The 7,426-nt window shown below is 41.0% G+C and overlaps 1 long non-coding RNA gene across 2 annotated transcripts in view; it reads right to left on the bottom strand.

Moving 5' to 3' along the window:
- The window catches only part of LOC135100299 (uncharacterized), an 8,531-nt gene extending 1,565 nt beyond the window's left edge, over positions 1–6,966 (bottom strand). The window contains exons 1-5 of one of the 2 annotated variants that reach the window (XR_010268590.1): positions 6,840–6,966; positions 1,933–2,114; positions 1,479–1,612; positions 982–1,115; positions 600–675 (exon numbers count right to left, since the gene is read on the bottom strand). This is a non-coding gene — a long non-coding RNA (uncharacterized LOC135100299). The remainder of the gene's footprint in view (positions 1–599; positions 676–981; positions 1,116–1,478; positions 1,613–1,932; positions 2,115–6,839) is intronic. The other variant, XR_010268591.1, reaches the window with a different exon arrangement.
- Positions 6,967–7,426: the final 460 nt, after the last annotated feature.

Genomic DNA, 7,426 nt, shown 5'->3' with positions numbered 1-7,426 from the left:
TTTACTTGTTTTGCCTCCTCCTTCTCCTCCTCCATTTCTCCTTATTTCTTCCTCCTCCTCCTCCATTTCTTTTATTTTCCTCCTTCTACTACTGTTATCTACGTGCATGAGTTTATCAAATTTCTCAACGCTCGCTATTCCTCTAAGCAAGTCTATTTTATTCAGAATACTTCTACAGTTTGTGTAGTAAACACTTAAGCTATTTCTCACCATCCCTGAGCTAGCTACCTTTCTAGATTTAACTATTTTGCCCCTCGCCTTCTCACTATCCCTTCTTCCCTCCCGACTAACGAAAAAAGTGCTGGAGTGCAGTAACCTCCCGCTCGAGTGTTTCGGCCAAAACACGAACACCCTGGGTAGTGGTAGTGGTGGTAGTATTAGTAGTAGTAGTAGTAGTAGTAGATATAACGAGAAAATTATGAGAATGATAATAATAGCAATAATAATAACGATAATAATAACGATAATAATAATAATAATAATAATAATAATAATAATAATAATAATAATAATAATAATGATAATAATAATAATAATAATAATAAACTACTACTACTACTACTACTACTACTACTACTACTACTACTACTACTACTTACGTTCCGGAGTGTCCAAGGGGGGAAGCGAAGGAGTGCGGGAGAGGGGGGATACCAGGACCCCCACCATAACCACCGCCTGAGAGAGAGAGAGAGAGAGAGAGAGAGAGAGAGAGAGAGAGAGAGAGAGAGAGAGAGAGAGAGAGAGAGAGAGTTAATATTTGGTATTTTTCTACTACTACTACTATTACTACTACTACTCTTCCTCCTCATCATCTTCTTCCTCCTTCTCCTCCTCTTCCTCTTCCTACTCCTTCCCATACTCCTCTTCCTGTTCCTTATCCTCAACTCCTACTTCTCCTCCTCCTCCTCCTCCTCCTCCTCTTCCTTCTCATTATCATCATCATCATCTTGCACCACCACAACCACCACCACCACCACTAACCTTTGCCAGTAATTTATGTGCGCGGCAGCCAGGGCGTTCCCGTGGGCAGGGAGTAGCAAAGGTGGCCGTGGCAGTAACCTCCTTGATAACTTCCACAGCACCCACCATTATTACAACGGCTGAAGACGAGGACCCTGTGGTTGTAGTAGTGGTGGTGGTAGTAGTGGTGGTGTTTGTGTGCGTGTCTCGTAGTAGTAGTTGTAGTTGTAGTAGTAGTGATAGTAGTAGTAGTAGTAGTGGTATTAGTAGTAGTAATAGTAAAATAATAATAATAATAATAATAATAATAATAATAATAATAATAATAATAATAATAATAGTAATAATAATAAAAATATAAATAGCAAAGAGAGAGAGAGAGAGAGAGAGAGAGAGAGAGAGAGAGAGAGAGAGAGAGAGAGAGAGAGAGAGAGAGAGAGAGAGAGAGAGAGACAGACAGAGAGACGAACAACCACCACCACCACCACCACAACAACAACAACAACAACAATACTAACCTTTCCACCAGCTGATTAAACATCTATTCTTTGCTGGAGGAGGAGGAGGATGAGGAGGAGGAGCAGAGAAGGAGGGGGACGATCAGGGCTGCCACATCACAAGTAGGCAGGATTGCGCTGTTCTGGGGGATCACCTGGCTCATTGCGGGGCGGGTTGAGGAGGTAATATTAAGCTTTTCTCTCTTCCTAATGCAAGAAATAAGCTTTTCCCTTATCCTAGTATTAAATTTAAGCTTCCTCTCTTCTGATAACTTAAATTACTTAAAACAGCTTAATATATGCTAGGCTGACTTTAAAACTCAATTTAAGCCCTTTTTTTTGGGGGGGGCTTATTATTACATTTAAACTTTCTTCCTCATTCAACAAATCTAAAATACTCAAAAGAACATTAAAACAACCTGAAAACACCTAAAAAAAAAAAACTGCCTGAAAACTCTAAAAAACGGATTCTCACCTCGTATCTCGAAGCCTCGGTCCAAATATTCAGTGAAGGATGGTCTGACCAGACAAGTGCTCAATATTAGAGGAATTTACAGCATTTCCTTCACCTCCAGGCCTCCGTCCTTCACTGCCCCTCCTTCAGGCATCCCCAAGGCTTCTTCACACCACTCCGTGTGGTATCCTAAGCTCTCCATCCTGTAATATTGGCAGAAATGATAGGCTTTCTTGGATGTCTTGTCTCGCACTCTCTCCTTCCTAAGGATTGAAAAAGTGAGGGAAATTTGAATGTTTATGAGTGCATTGGTTTGTATGTGTGTGTGTGTGTGTGTGTGAATGTGTATGTAAGTTATTGCTAGTTCTCTCTCTCTCTCTCTGATAGAAGTCTTTAAGTGGTATAAGGGTTATAACAAGGGAGATGTAAGCAAAATTCTTAGGATCAGCAACCAAGGTAGAACAAGAAATAACGGGTTCAAGCTTGAAAAATTTAGGTTTAGGAAGGAGATAGGAAAAAATTGGTTCTCAAATAGAGTGGTAGATGAGTGGAACGGACTCAGTAATCATGTAGTTAGTGCCAGGACACTAGAGAGCTTTAAGAGAAGATTAGACAAGTTTATGGATGGGGATAACAGATGGAAATAGGTAGGAGTGTTTCATACAGGGACTGCCACGTGTAAGCCTGGTCGCTTCTTGCAGCTTCCCTTATTTCTTATGTTCTTATGTTCTTATGTTCTCTCTCTCTCTCTCTCTCTCTCTCTCTCTCTCTCTCTCTCTCTCTCTCTCTCTCTCTCTCTCAGTAGTTACATTTTATAAAACACTTGATAAACATTGAAATGTCCTGCACTTTTTGAGTCCCAGGAAAGGAGAGAGCGCAAAACACATTTAAAACATCCAAAACACACTCAAAACATTCCCAACACCACAAAATCTCAATAAAACTCACCCAAATACACTCAAAACATCCAAAACACACACAAAATACCCCAAATTACCCAGAAAACACATCCAAATGCACCCAAAACACGCTTAAAACATCCAAAACATGCACATCACCACAGAAAATGCCCCTAACACACCCAAACGCACTCAGAACACCACACACACTCTCAAAATACGCCCAAAAAATCTGACATACATCAAGACTCATCTAAAACACTTGAAACACCCAAAATAAACTCAAAACACACTCACAACTCAATACACCCACAAAAACACAAAAACACTCCACAATACACTCAACACAGTCAACACTCAAAACACATAAAATACACCTAAAAAACAACCTAAACCAAAAATTCAAGCAAAACACACGTGACAACAGCTAATATACAGCCAAAACACTCCTAAACAGCTCTAAGACAAACTCAGAACACCCACAACACTCCTAAATACACCCAAATCAAACTTAAAAGAAAAAAAAAACATCAGTTATTACAGAGATTTGCAACGCAGCAAGGGGAACTAAGCTAAAGATTGTCTTCTTGCTTGTTTACATATTGAGGAAACTTCAATATTCGCCTAAATTTCTAACTGTTTCCAGACTCAGATGTAAACAAAACCTAAAAGTTAAATAAATAAACCCCCCAAGAAATACCTAAATAACGAAAAAAAAAACTTTAATAAACAACTTCAAGACATTACAGGGAGGATGAGAGGCAAAGCTGTGAAGGCAATAAGGCTGAATGAGGGGATGGTGACACCGCTGGGCTCACCTTACGTACTCATGGCTCTCTGGTGCTGCGTGGCAGTGTTTGGTACAGAAAGAAGCTACTGGGAATACGGAAACACTTATTACCATTGTGCGTGGAACAAGACTGACTAGCGCCAGCCATCCCCCTCCCTAGTCAGGTCTACCTGTCACTGCTCCTCCCCCCTCCCCCCAAACACACACACACACACACACACACACACACACACACACACACACACAGATACACACACATACACACTCTCTCTCTCTCTCTCTCTCTCTCTCTCTCTCTCTCTCTCTCTCTCTCTCTCTCTCTCTCTCTCTCTCTCACCTCACGAATATTTCTCAAATCCATAAAAATGATTAACAAGGATTTCAAGGGTGTTTTTTTCCATTAATAATGAAGAAATATACCCCCAAAAACTCCCAACACACCCCAAAACACTAAACAATATACACAAAATATCCAACAACACCCGACAACACCTAGAAAAACTCACCCAAACACATTAAACACACGCTTAAACATCCAAAACACACTCAAAATACTCTCAACACCCAAAAATCTCCACAAAACTCATCTAAACACATTAAAATGATCTAAAACACACGCAAAACACCCCAAAATACCCACAAACTCATCCAAACACACCCAAAACACGCTTAAAACATCCAAAACACCCAAATCACCACAGAATATGCCCCTAACACACCCAAATGCATTCAGAACACCCCACACACACTCAAATACACCCAAAAGACCCCGCACACCCCCAAATTCACCCAAATCACTTAAAACACCCAAAACAAACTCAAGACACAGTCACAACACCTCAATTTACCTCCAAACGTAACACACACACACACCCTCTATCAACACTGACACATCTTCTAAACACACCCCAACACACACAAACACTCCTAACCTAACCTAACACACACACGAACATACATCCTCTATCAACACTCTACCGACATTCCTAACCTATCCTAACCTAACTTAACCTCACTCACTAATATTTCATTCCTAACTCGTTCTCTCTCAGCGGAGTGTTGCATTCAGAAAGAGGGTGTGGCTTGCCTGTGTGTGTGTGTGTGTGTGTGTGTGTGTGTGTGTGTGTGTGTGTGTGTGTGTGTGTGTGCGTGTGTTTATGTAGGAAGGATACTGGCCAAGGGCAACAAAAATCTAATAAAAAGAATGCCCACTGAAATGCCAGTCCCATAAAAGGGTCAAAGCAGTGGTCAAAAATTGGTGGATAAGTGTCTTGAAACCTCCCTCTTGAAGGAATTCAAGTCATAGGAAGGTGGAAATACAGAAGAAGGTAGGGAGTTCCAGAGTTTACCAGAGAAAGGGATGAATGATTGAGAATACTGGTTAACTCTTGCGTTAGAGAGGTGGACAGAATAGGGGTGAGAGAAAGAAGAAAGTCTTGTGCAGCGAGGCCGCGGAAGGAGGGGAGGCATGCAGTTAGCAAGATCAGAAGAGCAGTTGGCATGAAAATAGCGGTAGAAGACAGCTAGATATGCAACATTGCGGCGGTGAGAGAGGGGCTGAAGACAGTCAGTTAGAGGAGAGGAGTTGATGAGGCGAAAAGCTTTTGATTCCACCCTGTCTAGAAGAGCAGTATGAGTGGAACCCCCCCCGACATGTGAAGCATACTCCATACATGGACGGATAAGGCCCTTGTACAGAGTTAGCAGCTGGGGGGTGAGAAAAACTGGCGGAGACGTCTCAGAACACCTAACTTCATAGAAGCTGTTTTAGCTAGAGATGAGATGTGAAGTTTCCAGTTCAGATTATAAGTAAAGGCCAGACCGAGGATGTTCAGTGTAGAAGAGGGGGACAGTTGAGTGTCATTGAAGAAGAGGGGATAGTTGTCTGGAAGATTGTGTCGAGTTGATAGATGGAGGAATTGAGTTTTTGAGGCATTGAACAATACCAAGTTTGCCCTGCCCCAATCAGAAATTTTAGAAAGATCAGAAGTCAGGCGTTCTGTGGCTTCCCTGCGTGATATGTTTACCTCCTGAAGGGTTGGACGTCTATGAAAAGACGTGGAAAAGTGCAGGGTGGTATCATCAGCATAGGAGTGGATAGGACAAGAAGTTTGGTTTAGAAGATCATTAATGAATAATAAGAGAGTGGGTGACAGGACAGAACCCTGAGGAACACCACTGTTAATAGATTTAAGAGAAGAACAGTGAAAGTCTACCACAGCTTTTCTCTCCCTCTCTTCCCCTCACACACACACACAAGTATTACAAACCATAATAATCATAATAGTAGTAATATTAATAATAGTAATTTTGAACCTTAATTTTACACATACACACACACACACACACACACACACACACACACACACACACACACACACACATATCTGAAAATACCACATAGTTCTAAACACACACACACACACACACACACACACACACACACACACACACACTGTGGGTATATTTTCAGTTTGTAAACTACTGTAACAATATACACACACACACACACACACACACACACACACACACACATACACACACACATAAATGCATACATCATCCCACACGCACACACACACACTGGATAATATACCTGCTAATAAATAAAAGGAAAAGAAGAAGAAGAAGAAGAAGAAGAAGGAGAAGAAGAAGAAGAAGAAGAAGAAGAAGGAAAACAACAACAACAACAACAACAACAACAACAACAACAACATCAATAACAATAATAATAATAATAATAATAATAATAATAATAATAATAATAATAATGTCATTCACACAAGAGAGAGAGAGAGAGAGAGAGAGAGAGAGAGAGAGAGAGAGAGAGAGAGAGAGAGAGAGAGAGAGAGAGAGAGAGAGAGAGAGAGACAGACAGACAGACACAGACAGACAGACAGATGGACGGATAAGGCCCCTCTACAGAGTTAACAGCTGGGTGTGGGGTTGACAAAAGCTGCTGAAGACGACTCAGAACGCCTAACGTTATACAATGAGATGTGAAGTTTGCAGTTTAGATTATAAGTAAAGGACAGACCGAGGATGTTCAGTGTGGAAGAGGGGGTAGTTGAGTGTCACTAAACAAGAGGGGCTAGTTGTCTGTTGTCTGGAAGCTTGTGTGGAGATGGTGAATAGAGGAATTGAGTTTTTGAGGCACTGAACAATTCTAAGTTTGCTCTGTCCCAATTAGAAAGTTTAGAGAGACCAGAAGACGTAAACAAGGCAGCAAACAGTTTTACCTTGAGTCCTCTCCTGCCTCACCACGGCCATGGAGATATCAATGGGCGTCAGCTGGCCAGTCAGGGGCAGACTCAGGGACACGGCATCCTTTCCCCAACCCCTCCATATCTGACAGGGGGCGGAGGAAGCGCTGGGGGGAGAGGTGAGAGGAGAATTAATAAGGTACACAAGTAAACAGTAGTCATATAAAGCTAGTTCTCTGTTCACACGCTATGCAGATCAACAAATCAAGCAAACTGTGAATTATTGCAAACAACACAGGTAAAATAGTGGTAATAATGCAAATGACGCATGGAAGCAGTGCAAACAACAAGCAACACATGCAACATTCCAAAATAACTTTCCATATATTTATATTCAACAGGAGGAGGAGGAAGGGAAGAGAACATAACAGAGGAAATGAAGACACAGATGCGACACACACACACACACATATATATATATATATATATATATATATATATATATATATATATATATATATATATATATATATATATATATATATATATATATATATATATATACATATATGTCACCACCATGACCCTCAACACCCACCAATCACCTTACCACCCCCACACGC

The sequence above is a fragment of the Scylla paramamosain genome, chromosome 5 (genome assembly GCF_035594125.1).
Source record: "Scylla paramamosain isolate STU-SP2022 chromosome 5, ASM3559412v1, whole genome shotgun sequence".
Classification (NCBI taxonomy): domain Eukaryota; kingdom Metazoa; phylum Arthropoda; class Malacostraca; order Decapoda; family Portunidae; genus Scylla; species Scylla paramamosain.
Note: the sequence above shows the minus strand (reverse complement) of the source record. Positions and strands in the feature narration are given on the sequence as shown.